General features: G+C 44.1%; 1 protein-coding gene across 2 annotated transcripts in view; it reads right to left on the bottom strand.

The window, feature by feature from the left end:
- The window catches only part of LOC132830697 (proto-oncogene Wnt-3), a 116,151-nt gene extending 101,462 nt beyond the window's left edge, over nucleotides 1-14,689 (bottom strand). Inside the window, exon 1 of one of the 2 annotated variants that reach the window (XM_060848512.1) lies at nucleotides 14,613-14,689. The gene's annotated coding sequence lies outside the window, so the exon portion shown is untranslated. Of the gene's footprint in view, nucleotides 1-14,141; nucleotides 14,313-14,612 lie in introns of those variants that run through there. The other variant, XM_060848510.1, reaches the window with a different exon arrangement.
- Between the last annotated feature and the right edge of the window lie 1,121 nt (nucleotides 14,690-15,810).

The following is a 15,810-nucleotide window of genomic DNA, read 5'->3' as shown; positions in this document are numbered from 1 at the left end:
TATCAGATCAATATTCTGAGCTTTGAAATCGCCGCAAACTCTTGTGGGCAGTGAATTTACTGAAACCTAAGGCGTGTTTGTTTTGTTTCTATACAGACAGGCATCAAAATTGTCATTTTATGGGATATAAACAGCATTGTGTTCCAGCAGAGGTCCCCTCTTGGTCAACTGAGACTTTCAGTTTTTACAAGATTCAGTTCCAAGAGTAACGCAGTTTTCACCAGCCAGAATCAATTATCCCCAGACTTCAGTTTTAACAAAAATGCCACTTTCTGATCTGTGTGACATTAGCCAGTACAGTATTTATTGTCCAGGAAGACAATACTGTCTAAAGAATGTGTTGGCGAGTCACTTTTGTACTCTATAGCTGAGTGGTTTATTAGATGGGGGGAGGGGAGCAGGATTTAACCAATTTCTGCCCAATATTGTGGGGGAAGGGTATGTCAGATTCCCTTTTTAATGATTAAGCAGGGGGGTTGGATTCTCCAGGTAAATTTGACGGCCTTCTGTCTCTCTTGTTTATACTAATCTTTAAATCCCAAATATATTCACGTGGGTTTTGCGGTGCGGTTGGGTCAGGGGGTCTCTGTGTCTGAGCTTGAAGCTCAAGGCCAACTCCAGGGGAAATGAATGCGTTCAGAAACGCGGATAAACAAATTGGGTGTTAACAGGCAAATCTTTTCAAGGGCAGGCCAATGGCAGGGGGTAAGAGTAGGAGGGATTCCTGGACATCGGTGTGATGGAAATAAATTGGAGCAGGTAAACTCTGGGGCATGTGGTTGGGGTGGAGCCGCAGATTTCGGGATTACCAGATGTAACCTCCCCATTGTCCCGACAGTATGGGTTCAATTCCTTCACCGGCTGAGGTTAGGATGAGGGATTCTCCATACCTGAGGCGCTGAGACCCCCAGGTTAAATCACAACCAGTCTCTCTAATGAGAGAGCAGTCCTATGGTCTCATTGCACCCCCATAGTCTGATCGATGTGTGGACACGCAGCAAGTATATGTCACCTTTAGCACTTCCAATGCTCTACAGTATGTGTTTAACTGCAATTCCAATCCCATCATTTTGTACTACATTTAGCAACTATTTTACATGAGACTCGAGATATTTCAGAGGCGTTGCTTTAATCAGGGCATCTTTTGTAATTTTTTTTGTTCTAATCCGTCTGAGAATTCGTTCTACATGTTCGATAGGGGTTGACTCGACTGATCTGAGCCCACTGTCTGATGCAGTTAAGTATATATCAGATTGTTCTCCCTGCAGGCAGTAGGTCAGGCCCTTGGCTCACTTGTCTCTTCCCCCTTTCCCTCCACCTCCTTGTAATACAACAACGTGGTTCAAGTCTTTGCTTGACTTAACATTGCTGCACGTCGGCTTGTCGTTTACAACAGAATAGATACCAGTATAGAGCCAGAGATGATGCACACACACACAGATGCATATATATATATAGAGAGAGAGAGAGCTGTGCACAGAATTGCGGCAATGCTGCTTGACATGTTAGAAATGTTAATGTGTGCATCTCAACGTGTACTTGTGTGTGTACATATATTTGCACATATCTCTGCTGATTATGTGTATATCAACAGTTAGAAAACACAAATTAGCAGCGAGATTGATCAATGCAAAGACAGATTATTGTGATAATTAAGCAAATCTCTGAATGGATACAGAGAGGCAAATACAGAGGTATATGGATTCATTTCAATTATTATATTTCGTGTTGAGGTAGTGATGAGAGATTAGTTTTTGTTCATTCGTGGCCAGCATTTCTTGCCCATCCCTAATTGCCCAGAGGATACTGAAGGGTCAACTACATTGCTGTGGGTCTGGAGTCACATGTAGGCCAGACCAGGTAAGGGTGGCAATTTCCTTCCCTAAAGGGCATTAGTGAGCCAGTTCTTTGGTGTGAAAAGCCATCATTTCTTCCACCGAGCAGAAGGTGGAACGGGTCGGAGCTGTCGTTAACGCGGGCGACAACAGGTTTACATGGAGATACCCGGGAGAGGGTGGGACCTGCTCATCTCACAGAGCCCACCTGATGTCAGCGCCGTTCCCATTCTCTCGGGGCCTTGCTCCAATGCCCCGGAAAGCGCGGCAGTGAAAAAGATTTGCATTCCCTGCTCGCATTCCTGCTGACAGGAATTCACAAATTCCTCATTGGGGGAAAACAGCAGCACTGCAGGGACCCGCACGAGAGAGCTCCCGGGTGAGAACCTCAGTCCCACTCCGAGATGATTGACATCACACTGAATAATGTTTTACAGCCTTTAACCGCAACGAGCTGGCACGTTTGTTGTGTTGACGGAGCTCTGTCCCTTCTGGGCTTTCTCTCTCGTTCTCTCTCTGTCGTTGTTCGTGCATTTCTCGCCCAGATTCCAGCTCTCCGTGCCCGTATCAAACAGGAGCGAGCTCCGCAGTGTCTCTTTCTAATACCCCGCAGCACCGGACAATGGTGACATGGAATTGCTCTCCATCCCAGTCCATCATGAACATATATTTGAATAGAACCTTCGCCAGGTGACTTGTGTGAAATAGAGAGAGAGGAGGAGCTTGCAGAGCCAGAAGCACGTTCTAACATTATACTAAAGTGCGTGGGCATCAAAACACAACTGACCTTTGCACTGTAGGGAACTTTGAGACACAGGGCTACTATCGGCGGATTTGAATGTCTGGTGACACTGTGATAAATGGCGTTTGTTTTGTTCCAATTGCTATCCATCTCTACTGATTACAATTCAGCCCATTTGACTGGAGTTAATGATTCAACCCCATAGCAATGCCCAGACCACCTGAGTGCTTATATATTTATTATATATTAAACAGCACGGTGAATTAACGGGGGCAAAATAAGGAATCAGGCATGGGTGTGACGAGATGGGAGTGGGAGGAGGCGCCATCCATTTCGATCCGGTTAATAAATCAATCTGCATTACTTCCAAGCCGGGACTTTTCTATTCCCTGGGCGGTAGAGTGACTCACTGTGCTAGGGAAATGCACGGTTGAAATCGCTTTCCTCAAGCAGCTCACGTGTTGGGTGTGTGGCGTGGGTGGGGGTGTTGTGCTCCACTGTTTGTGGGGCCTTGCTGTATCATTCTGGTGGGCACTTTTCCTGGCCATGCATCCAAGTAAACAACCTTGTGCAAGGTGAATGTTTGCAGAAAATCCCCTTTATAGTGATAGAGTCAATAAGGCATGGAAACCAGCCCATGTCGACTATAATCCCGAACCAAACTAGTTCCACATGTCTGCGCTAGGCCCGTATCCCTCCAAACCTTCCCTATTCATGTACTTATCCAAACGTCTTGTGAATGTTGTACCTGCATTCACCACTACCTCTGCCAGTACATTCCACATAGTTATCTGCAAGTAAGCAATCGCGTTCTGATAAACTGAAATCGTTAGTTTCCCCATTTAGATGCTGTCTGCTTAGATTTATACAGTTACTATGTTCTGTTTTTATAATATTATCTGTGCTCCATCTGACAATGAGTTAAGGATAAGTTATTGCAGATGGTGCATGTAGGATTCACTCTCAAATGTAAGATCGGACAGCTGAAGGTGCTAGTGAATTGGATTCAACGGTATTAGATCGGTAATGCTTTGTCAGAATGTAAAATTGCTGTGATCCGCTTGTTCTATCTGCTTGATTCTACGAAATAATAAGTTATAAGTAATAATAAGTTATAACGAATTGCTTTCAATCCTGATTCTTATTGACGGTGTAATGAACACATTGTTAGGATTCCTATTTGTAATAATCTTTTATTGTTACTGTAAATGATTAATAATATTCTCTAGCAATTAAGTTAAAATAGATTTTAAATAGGCACAAAGATATAACTCGCATACTCTGGCATATTCGCACAGTTCAAAATAGCAAGTAGGCCTGTGTGAGGGAGAAGGAAATTAATATGCAAGATCTTACGGTGAGGAATACAAATCGGAGTGTTATTTAACAAATGACACATTTAAACTGTTTAACCATTTAAACTCATGTATCATTTTGTTGTGTACACTTAAACACGGGTGTGTGTATACTATGCAGATTATCAACGTTTTACTGAGCTTAACTCACCACAACTTAGACTTTATTCAAAATAACTTGAATCAAATTATCTGACAATGGTATTTTTGCCTGAAATTACCATTAACCTGTATCATCTACTTCACTTAATCCAAGTTATTTGATAATTAATTTTAAAACATAATTTTAAATAATCGGGTATATACAGCAGTCTCCACACGTACTTACTTGCACAGAAAATATGTGACCTTGAACTTCACAAAACTGGTGTGTACAGTACTGTGGTGAAAGGGTGCAAACAAACGCATTTTACGTTTTTACTTATATGTTTGAGCTCTGGCTTGCAGGAAAGCAGAGAGCAGAGGACAGGAAAGTGCTGTTTTTGTCAAGGAAGAGTCCCAAGTTTCCACTACCTTTTGTATGAAGAAGGGTCCTTAGCATCATCCCTAAACAGTCTTACTCTGAGGTTGTGCTCCCTTGTTATGGGCCTCACCACTGTACGAAATAGTTCCTCTCTAGCTATCTGGCAACTCCTTTATCATCTTAAGTACTTAAGTCAGATCGCCCCTTAATCTTCTTTGCTCAAGGGAAAACGAGACTATTCTATATTGTTCTCATATTTTAACCCTTTATGGGGCCCAGTTAACAATAATACCGCCACGTTGGCCATAAAGCCTCTCCTCCAACTTGGCACTATTCCTTTGTTCCAGGTTGGTGGTTTTGCCTGCTAACATTCATGTTTAGAACCACAAGATTAAAATAAAGTCACTGTAGTGACATCTGTAAATATATGAAGCCTTTAAAACTTTCACAGGAAAAATAAAGATGGAATGTTCCATTCAGTGTAGAAATCATAATGCTTTAAGTAAATATAGGGCTACACTGGTTGATGCAACACTGGCATTGATACAACTATCATTTTTAAAATTTTAACTATTATTTCTACTTTGAATGCTACCAATGACACAAATTGACCCTGTCAAGGTGTGTAGCAAAGTACTGTCGTTACTTGGAATTATAGAATTCCAACAATGTGGCTGTAGGCCATTCGGCCCATTGAGTCCACTCCAACTCTCCAATAAGCATCCCACCCAGACACATCTCTGGGATCCTGCATTCCCCACAGCCAATCAACCCAGCCTGCCCGTCTCTGGACTGTGGCAGGAAACTGGAGAGAACCCACGCAGACACAAGGAGAGTGTACAAACGTCAGACAAACAATTACCCGAAGGTGGAATCGAACCCGAGTCCCCAGCGCTGTGAGCCACCGTGCTGCCCAATGTCTGCTCATTATTCATTCTGAACTTATTTGACTATTGCTAGTTATCGTCTTGAATCTCATGTGCAAAGCAAAGACATCGGGAATCAAACCAGTGCAGAACATGAAACAAGGAGCCAGCCAGCTCACAATAACGCCGCTAAGTCTTATTCTGATAGCATTGATTTGCTGTCACAATAGTTTGCTAATAAATTCAATAGAACACACACATAATCCACATATTGACAAGAAGTTTACCAAACAGACACTTGTTCTTCTGCACATGGATTGAAAAGCTGGGTGAAGTGTCACTTAAGACAGGGAGATAGGGAAATAACTGACTTACTTACCTGGGGGAGATATAGTATTACAGACGTGAGGGCTGTCTGAAAATGCAATTATTGACCTGCATTCATATTTTAAGGCAACGCTAAATAAATACATAATGTGAATGTAATGAAAGGATATTCAGCCATGCTGAACAAATATAAAGCATTAAGAAGCCTGATTAGTTAATATCATCAAGTGGTGAGATTGGGGAGGTGTGTCCAGATTAGTCTCCTGACGTTTTAAAATAATTTTTACTGATGAACATTGAAAATAAGATTGAACACTGGATAATTATTATATTACCTGTGTCAGAGAGGTTGCACAATCCACTTCATAAAACAAGTTAGATTTGGAATGCAGCATGTGTATAATAAGAAGCATCCATCTTGCATGTAGATCATATCTAATTGGCTCAAACGCTTTGAATTAAATTTTATTGGTGATGCAATTATATGTCTAGTTTCCATATTACAAGATCTAAACTAACAGTTTCTGGCTATTACTTGCAGAGTTATAGGAATAGACCATTCAAACCCATTTTGTTATTTAATTACATCAACGTTGTTTTGCATTTGTAGTAGTTTATACTTTGGTTAGTGTACCCTTGTAATGCACACTGCATGCTAAACAATAGTTCCCTTACCAGAATTCATATTGATAGCTGTTGATACACTGATGCAGATTTTTAAATTTTTATTTAGTGCAATCTCAATGCAGCTTCATAAACCTTTCTGCTCTTTCTCCCCGAATGCTGATGAATTGTTCACAGTTAGTCAATTTTCAAATAAATTGTTTTAAAGTAAGTTGCTTAATTATAGAGTTGCCTCTTAAACATTTGTTTTATTTTCGTGTTTTATCTCATATATGTTTTTGTATAAATCTATATGAAGTTTACAAATACATGCGTGTGCAGCATACATATTTTGATACGTATTGATGCATATGCAATAGATGTACCCAGGCATTGACATGTACACACATGAATGAACAAATATTTGTAAATGCGAATGTATAGAACTACCCAAGCACAACTATATGCACAAATAGTTGCCAGCAAGCACACAAATGTTTGCATCCATGCATGTGTAGATGTACATAGATCAGCACACATATAGACAGGTCTGCAAATATATTGACACATACACTCAGAGACACATAGTCACAGACACATGCCAGATGCCCACATCAGGAATATTACTCCATCGGACAGGGGAATAAGGAGAATAATGTCCATGAATATTTAAGAAGTATAACTGCGGTAAATGTATGCTTCAGTGAGCTCAAAACACATCTTCAGCGACATGCTGCATCGCTGAGAGGTAACTGATAGTAAAGGGTGTGCATGAATGTTTTGTCAGTTTTTTTTAGGTCTTGGCCTTGCAGTTAGCCTCAATGATGCTAATATTGCTGTTTTAATATTGCAATGATGCTATAAAGTGGGAATGTCACTGTTATAACGTGAGAAGCAATAGCAACTGCTAGGTCAACGTGACTGTCACCTTCAGCTCAATCGAGACCTATGTTTGCTGACATATATGTCAATTTTATTTCCCCTCCAAGTACGAATTTTGTGTAGTCGCTTCATTCGAAAATATCTCAAAGTCTCCAAATACTTATAGCTTTTGAATCATTTTAGAGGAGCTGTCTTATGATCTTTTTTTATCCCTAATATCCTGATTTGTTGAGTAAACATCTCTGCTTTAGGAAGACACAGTTTCCCAGAGAGAGAGAGAGAGATAGACAGTGTGTGTGTGTGTGTGTGTGTATCGGTCATCTCCACCCTGACCTGCTCCCAAAGCGGTTTTAGGTAGACACAACCCCCAGGAATAATTCTTCCCAGGGTATTATATCTAATTTGGGTCTACCTTGCTGAATATAGCTTTCAGTTTTAGATGCATAAAAGTCGTCTGGAGGTTTTTTGTAACTCCAAAAAACTTCTTGAGTATATACTTTCGTTTCAGCTGCACAGGTACACACACATGCAGTAAGAAACTTCCACAGACAGTACTCATTACTACTCAGATTCTGTGTACGTATTTCTGCCCCTGTGCTGGTTATGGGCTGCAGCTTTGGGAAAACGAGTCGCGGACTTAAGAGATAAAAATCCATCCTGGAAACTCAGTGCAGTGCTAAAGGTGTGCTGCGTGATCCGGGGATTGCCTTTTCGATGAGAGATTTAACCGAGGCCCGTCTGAAGCAGATGGAGTTCACGGCGCTATTTTGATGCAGCGCAGGTGAATTTCCAATGCCGTGCCCTGGTCAATATCCTCAGTCAGCACACAGTACAGGTGGCCCGCCCCATTATCCTATTCCTCTCTCTGGGAACTTGCTGGGCACAAATAACACTTCCCTGTAATATTATGACTCCACTTCGAAGATAATTGAAAAGGAAAACTGATGGAAATCGCAGCGGGTCAGGAAGCAACTATTGGATGCGATTTCCATCATTTTTTTCTTTGTTTTCAGAAATGATTCTAGCATCTGCAGTCATTTGCTTATTTAAAGTTATTTCATTGGCTGTAAGATGCTTTGGAACATCCTCAGATCGTGAAAGAGTGGTTCCCTAAATGAAATTTGCTATCACTCTGTGCATCTATTTCTGTTTGTCTGTCCCCACTTCCTGAATTCCCCTGTCTGGATATTTTGGTTACTCATTGCAACGCTGTCTCCCTTTCTATCTCCACGGATCTATCTTATCTCCTTATGTAGATATATCTTGGACTATGGGACGGTTAGACGTTAGAATGTGTCAAGAATTTGGTTCATGTGGCCACACGCCCACTGATCCCCCAGCAACACCTCCCTCAGACTCCTTTCAATACCACTAAAAGCTGCTTTATTACTTCAGGACAGACCACTTATCAATTGCAAGATTTTTTTAATTCTCTCCTTCAGTTCGAAAGTGAAGGAATCCCAATTATCCTTTGGAAGCAAAAGCAACTCTACAAGTAACCTAGAGAACTGCGGATGTTGCAAATCAGAAGCAAAAACAGAAATTGCCCAGTTCTGAGGTCCACCAGAAACCCAAATTCTGAGGAAGGGTCACTCGACCCGAAAGGTTAACTCCGATTTTTTTCCACAGATGGTGCCTGACCCGTTGAGCTTTTCCAGCATTTTCTGCTGTTATGCCTACAAAATGACCGCTCTTGTTCGAGTTCATTTATTCGGTAATAAATTGAATAAATTGTTTATAAAGGGAATCAAACACGAAATCTCTTCTGAAAAAGGCAGCCTACAAATTATATAACGATTTGTTTAATATGTTTATGTTTAATAATTTGCCTTAGAAACAGAAGGCCATTCTGCCCAACGAGCTTCTGTTAGCCCATTAGCGCCACGGTCCTGCTCTTTCCCACAGCCTTGCTCGCTTCTTCGTTAAGCATGACCAGATTCCTTCAAGGGCAGTTGCTGTTGGATACCTGTCCACACTGTTCGGGACTAATCATCATAACTCTCAGTGTAAAACCAAAACCTTACCTCACCCATTATACTCCGGTAATTACCCGTTATCTGTGTCCCCTGCTTACTGACCCTCCTGCCAATGGGAACAGTTTCTACCTACATACCCTGATCAAAACCGTTCATGAATCCCACGAGGAAATCATCCCTTCTCTACTCAGAGAGGAACGCTATTCGTTTACAACAAAAGTCAAACGTATCGCTTAAAGATAGAGAAAAATAAGTCACAAAATCTATACCCACCAGGAATTATTACTCAGTCATATATTTGTTAGTACAGAGCTTTAGAATTGCTGGAAAAAAATTAAACTTCTTTGTTTTGCACTTCAGGACAATTTTCAAGCATATCAGTTTGGGGCGAAGACCGACACTTATTCTGAGCATTTTTTTTTGTCCTGATGAATGCAAACCTACAAAATATTTTTCAACAATATTCTGGTAAACTCTCTGAAAGGATGAAATGAAAAGAGGGGCCGGGGGTAAAATTGGCTGAGTCGGGGAATGGATGTGTGTGAATGTTGTAATAGTTCCTCTCTGGGAGGCCAGCTGGAGAGAGAGCCTGGCGCCCACTGCACTGCGGTGAAGACATATTCCATCACTGTCCGTGTGCGGGACACTTGAGTGACTGGCCGCTTCCTCCATCCATCATATTATTGGGCGCTGAGTCACAGGGAGTGCACCGCTTTTGACTGAGACGCGACACATGCAGCATCGTCGCGTCTGCTGGGGGTTGCGGGGAGGGGGGGAGAGAATTAGGTCAGAGATTTTGGGGGAGATGGTGGAGGCATGTGTCATGGTGGCAGTAAACAAGCAGAGACTAAACAAGGCTGAAAAACGAACCGCAGAAGTTTACATGTTGGAAATGCAAAGCTTTTACAGAAAACATTATGTAAAACAGCTTTTACATAAACTGGGCGGGGTGCCAGAACACTGTCCGCATCGGCAGGAGATGACCCCCCCCCCCACCCCCCTTTCCAAAGGGGCCGTGATTTGAGCCCGATTTGTAAAACCTTCTCCAGGTGGGGACAACTCTGGGCCAATTTGGATTGTCCTCTGTGGAGGTGAGGGTAGAGGAGATTGCGAGAGAGGGCGGCCATTGGGAGACTAAGAATCCGTTCCCAAATTGTACATTAACCGAACACTGCAGAAGATTAGGAACTGGGGGTTTGAAGTTTTCGTGGTAAATTAATTTGACCTGGATTGCAGCAGGAATCACCCCCCTGGTTCCTGCCAGACTCAGGGGCCCGGGAACTCGCTGCTTTGCCCTGTACTGTCCTGGATTAGATTACTTACAGTGTGGAAACAGGCCCTTCGGCCCAACAAGTCCACACCGACCCGCCGAAGCGCAACCCACCCAGACCCATTGCCCTATATTTACCCCTGCACCTTACGCTACGGGCAATTTAGCATGGTCAATTCACCTGACCTGCACGTTTTGGACTGTGGGAGGAAACCGGAGCACCCGGAGGAAACCCACACAGACACGGGGTCCTGTGTTAACCTGTCAGGTGAGAGAGTTCATGACCTGGCGGTCGGCAGGTAAATCCGCAGGAAAGGGAGGGCAGGAACGGGATTATGTATGTGGTGGATTCACTATGGTATCAATCTCTGCTAGCAGTGTACTTCAAGTGCGAAATCACTGTCTGAAATACACGGCGCAGTATCAAAAGGAAACGAAATACTGAGCAATGATGCGCAGGATGGCATCAGTTCCGGGTAGGCGCGTCACACATGTATAACCTCAGTATTCAAAGTAAACGACACCTGTACGCCTATAAACTCCGACCACCATCCTCTCGATGAGTGAACTAATTCTGATTCTCAAACAATCTGACATTGATTGTCAATGGCACACACACTATCTCATAGAGTCCCAGTATTGAACAATATATAAAGGGAGCGGCCATTCTGCCCATTGCGACGTATTCGCTCCTTGAAAGAACAAAGAACCAAGCCCTTGTTCTTCCCACATGTCCTTACATGTTTCACCCTCCCTCGACCTTCTTTAAAAAAAAGCACATCCAATTCCAGTTTGAAGGGGGCAATTAAATCTGTAAGCGTATTCCAGAAAGCCGGAGAAACTCAGCAGGTCTGGTGGTTCCTGTGGAGAGAGAAACAGAGTTATTGTTTCGAGACCAAAGGCCTGACTCGATTTGACTCTTCTTCAGAAAGGAATGAAGGAAAGTATTGGACTCGAAACACTAACTCTTTTTTTTACTCCACTCATGCTGCCAGACTTGCTAAGTTTCTCCAGCATTCTCTAAGTTAGTTTCAGATTTCCAACAGCCGCGGTATTTTCCTGTCATGATTCCAGTCCCCCCCCCCGCCCCACTTCTCTAAGAGTTTGCTTAAACGATGCGCAGCATTGTTGTTCTGTGTACTGTCATTGTGAAAGGCGTAAAGGCCCGTTTTTAATCCTGCCTACTCCCACCATATTGATTGCTTCCACATCTCTCAGTGATGGGTTCCGTCCCGAAAATGGGGAATGGCTCACGGGGAAGGCATATCTCCAGCAGACCAGCAAAATTCGCTGGGACACTTTCCTTCCGTCAGTTTACATTTTCAGTTATTCTACGAGGAGTCAGTGCTGACTGGAAAGTCATTGCCTGGCGGATAAAAATGGCTGAAGCAGGAACAATAATTGATCGATCACCTAATCAAGGGATAATCGGGAGAGAGTCTATGCAGCCAGGTACGGCACGGAGGCTGAATCTTACCCATCCCCTGGGCCAGCATGGAACCTGTCATTACCACAGCCCCCACCCTCAGCGCTGGCTGTTGAATGGGACGGAGCTAGAAATTAGATTTCAATCAGATATCCTGGATTTTATATGCACATCCGTTTTCGTTGCTTTTGGAGTCTGAGCAGCATTTTGTTTCGAATTTTCGCCATATTTACCTTTTGTAGTAATATGTTTGTATCTCTTATTTATCTCTGTCCTTTACGGCGATTTGATTTCCGCCTTTCTTACTCCAGATAATGGGCCAGGATTGCCTCTGACTGAAATTTGCTACATGCATCTTAAAGCAGTTTGTTACACAAATATAAACGATACATTGTACTCAACATTTCTCATATCGAGAGAGGGTCCAGGCATACTGCAACGAACAAGGAGTGGAGTCCTCTTTTTTTTCTAATTCTTGGTGTTTTCTTTAGAAATGTTTGAGTAAAAGTAACTTTTTGTTTAGAGAGACAACCGCACTGTGTTAATCTCGTTAATGTTGTTAAATAATGGCAAATATATAAGCCATTGTTTATTTAAAAACAAGTTTTACTTGATGGAGTAATCTGGAAATAAACGAATAACGGTTATGGTTAAACATGGTCAATGGTTCGGCTGCTGAGGGTTTGATTCCCGGGGTCCACTCACAAAACACTCGCAGTCACTCTCTGCTCCTAACCGGGTCTTTGCACAGACCAGGCTCTGAGAGACATCGGGGAGGGGGAAGGGAAGGTGGGGTGTGACCCGGGTGTGCGTGAGTGACCCGGGAGGGTGGAGGTGTGACCCGGGGGGAGTGGTGTGGGGGGTTGGGGGGAGGGTTGGAGAGTGAGTGACTGGGGGGGGGGGGGGGGTGACCCGGGCGCGGAAGTGACTGACGGGGGCGTGTTTGACCAGGCTGGGGGGGGGCGGTGGAATTTGGGGGGTGTGAGTGACCTTGGGAAGGGAGTGCCCGGGGGTGGGAGTACCCATTGCCGGGGGGGGGGAGAAGTGCCCAATGCCCGGGGGTAGGAGTACCCAGTGTACGGGGATGGGAATGCCCAGTGGCCGGGGGAGGGAGTGCCCAGTGCCCAGGGGTGGGAGTACCCGGGGGAGGGAGTGCCCGGGGGTGGGAGTACCCAGTGCCGGGGGGGGGGGGGAGAAGTGCCCAGTGCCCGGGGGTGGGAGCACCCAGTGTACGGTGGCGGGAATGCCCAGTGGCCGGGGGAGGGAGTGCCCAGTGTACGGTGGCGGGAATGCCCAGTGGCCGGGGGAGGGAGTGCCCAGTGCCCAGGGGTGGGAGTACCCGGGGGAGTGCCCGGGGGTGGGAGTACCCAGTGCCGGGGGGGGGGGGGGGAGAGAAGTGCCCAGTGCCCGGGGGAGGGAGTGCCCGGGGGTGGGAGTACCCAGTGCCGGGGGGGGGGGGGAGAAGTGCCCAGTGCCCGGGGGCAATTATTTCACGGTGTCCGGGGCAATGATGCACGCTCCCCGCGGGTAAAAGGTACAGAGTGCCCGGGGGCGGCCGGTTGTTTTGTTTAGATCAGAACACGGACTGCCGAGGTCTGCGTCGAAACCGGGCACAGTCCCGGGAACTGTTCTCGCTGCGTTCTTCCTGTTCCCGGGCACTTTTTGTCAGAGCAAAACATGGCAACAGGGTGAGGGGCTTTCTGACCCCAGGGTCTGGGATAAAAATGGAACCTACCCCGTGTTTTTTGGCGAGCGGAACACAGAAGATCGAGTGTTTATTTTGCAAACTAACCTTGTCAAGTTGTACCTGTTCCTGCTGGATTTTTAAAAAAACACTTTTTTCTCCCCCTCGGGGTGTGTTGGAGTATTTAGAATCAGGATGTGGGTTATGAAAGCAGTTTTGATATCAAGTGATTCCTAACAAGGTTCAAAACATCTTAACATTTTTTGGATCAGTATTTTTTTTTAAAATTCGCCCTGCGGTTATTTGGATCAAATTAACTCCAAGCTCTTTCTGCTCTCACTCCATCGCTGAGGGACAAATCCTAATAACTACAGGCACGGTTTACCGGAAAGTAAAAATCAATGTTTTAACCCGTCTTCAATGAAGTTGTTGCGAGCAAGAATGACTTGTATCCGACGGCGGGGGGGGGGGGGGGGGGGGGAGAGAGAGAGAGATCCCCGTTCAAAGCAGAACCTCTCTCAACTTTGTTCTCAACTTGTTTCAAAGTCTCTCCCAAATTCCCCCAACAAAGTCATCCTCTCTCCAAGACTCAGAAATACACTTCACGGGGACGGCCTTTGCAGTGATATTTCTTTTGTTTCGTTTTTCAATAAAAAAAGCTCAGAAACGCCCTTTCCCCCGTGTAGCACACGGGATGAGTCAGATACCTTACCTGCCTTACTCTCTCTCTCTGCATTCCTCTTTGTCGCCAGCCCCTTGACTCTCTTTCCAGCTTATTCCTGCTTTTTTATTTCTTTCTTTTCTCTCCACCTTCGCTCTATTCGCCTCTTTTATTTCCACATCGTCCCTTTTTCATTCGGAACCCTCTACATTTCTGTTTATGGCTACACTCCGCCGCTCTGTCTTTTCTTTATATATAAAAAAGTCGGTCAGATTGGGTTTTATTTTTGTATTTGCACCCCACTTCTCCCTGTCTCTCAGACTGCAAGCCTCGTAATAGCATCAAACCACTGGCTAACAGAGCCGGGGATGAGATAGCGCTATCCCGGCTTATCAGGCATTTCTCTTAGGGAACACGATCACTTCTCCCAGAGCGCCTTCCCGAAATAGCCTTGAATCGGAAATAAAAGCAAGTACACCCAGGCACAGGGCACCTCAATCAAAGAAGGGAAATCTCACTTACCACCAGATCGGGTAGCCGGCTAGTCCGTGGCTTGCATTCAATAAGAACGACAGCACAAATCCAAACAGGTACAAATCCATGAGTGTGGTAGAGTGAAAGTGAGAAAGTAGATAGAGAAAGAGAGGGGAGAAAAGTTTCTTTAAAAAAAATAAACTTGGAAGGTAGCAAAGCTCGGGGTCAACACTTCACCATACGGGCGGGAGCTCCCTGCATTATACAGATGCTAATACAAAAGTAAAGGGGTTCAAATGCACGCTGGGACCCAATCAGATCTCATCGCCTTAGGACACAGATGATTATATAGTTCAGTGCTGTCAATCATGTCTTACCACCCCAATATCCAGCTAATTGCACAAGGTAGTGTTTTGATGCGCGTTAGTTTGTCGGCTCTGTAATGATAAAATTGTTCCGAGGAGGGCATTTTGAATGGGAGGGATGGGAGAATGAGCTCCTGCCGGGATGGTCGCCATGGTAACACTTGGAGAGTTATAACCAGGCTTGGCCTTTTCACTGCCTCCTAAAGAAAGAGGGGAATGTAAGAATGATAATGGACGACATGTGTTAACCTTCTCTTCAACACAAAACAGCGTGATGAATATGAGCACAGCAAGAGGGACAGCAAATAAATTCAGGATTATATGTGTCTCTTTGGGGCATTTTAAAGAGGCAGTAGCCCTTTGACAATCTGACATAGTCTATATTTAATAATTCTCAAGTATCACTTCGACAGAAACTCTTTTCACGTTTGTCCAACTTTTTAATTACCAAATGTCCACAAGTGACAACGCAATAAACGAAACAGTCACGCCGATTTTTATTTCGTTTAAATACGTTTTGTGGGGAAATTTGACCCGTTGTGTTTTGTACGGGAGAACCGCAATGATTTGTAAACCATGTTTTAAAACGCAAGGCGGGGGTCCAACAGGGGGACGAGCATTGTGTATCGCTTTGCTCCAAGACCAACTCTGTCATTTCTGTTGGCTTCTGTTTGCCCAAGGCCTGTTTAATGGACTTTACCTCTGTTTAATGTGTGTGTGTATATATATATATATACACACATATATATGTGTGTGTGTATATATATATATATATACACATATATATATGTGTGTGTGTATATATATATATATATACATATATATATGTGTGTGTGTGTGTATATATATATATATGTGTGTATATACACACATGTACAGGC

The sequence above is a fragment of the Hemiscyllium ocellatum genome, chromosome 32 (assembly GCF_020745735.1).
Source record: "Hemiscyllium ocellatum isolate sHemOce1 chromosome 32, sHemOce1.pat.X.cur, whole genome shotgun sequence".
In the NCBI taxonomy this organism is placed as follows: domain Eukaryota; kingdom Metazoa; phylum Chordata; class Chondrichthyes; order Orectolobiformes; family Hemiscylliidae; genus Hemiscyllium; species Hemiscyllium ocellatum.
Note: the sequence above shows the minus strand (reverse complement) of the source record. Positions and strands in the feature narration are given on the sequence as shown.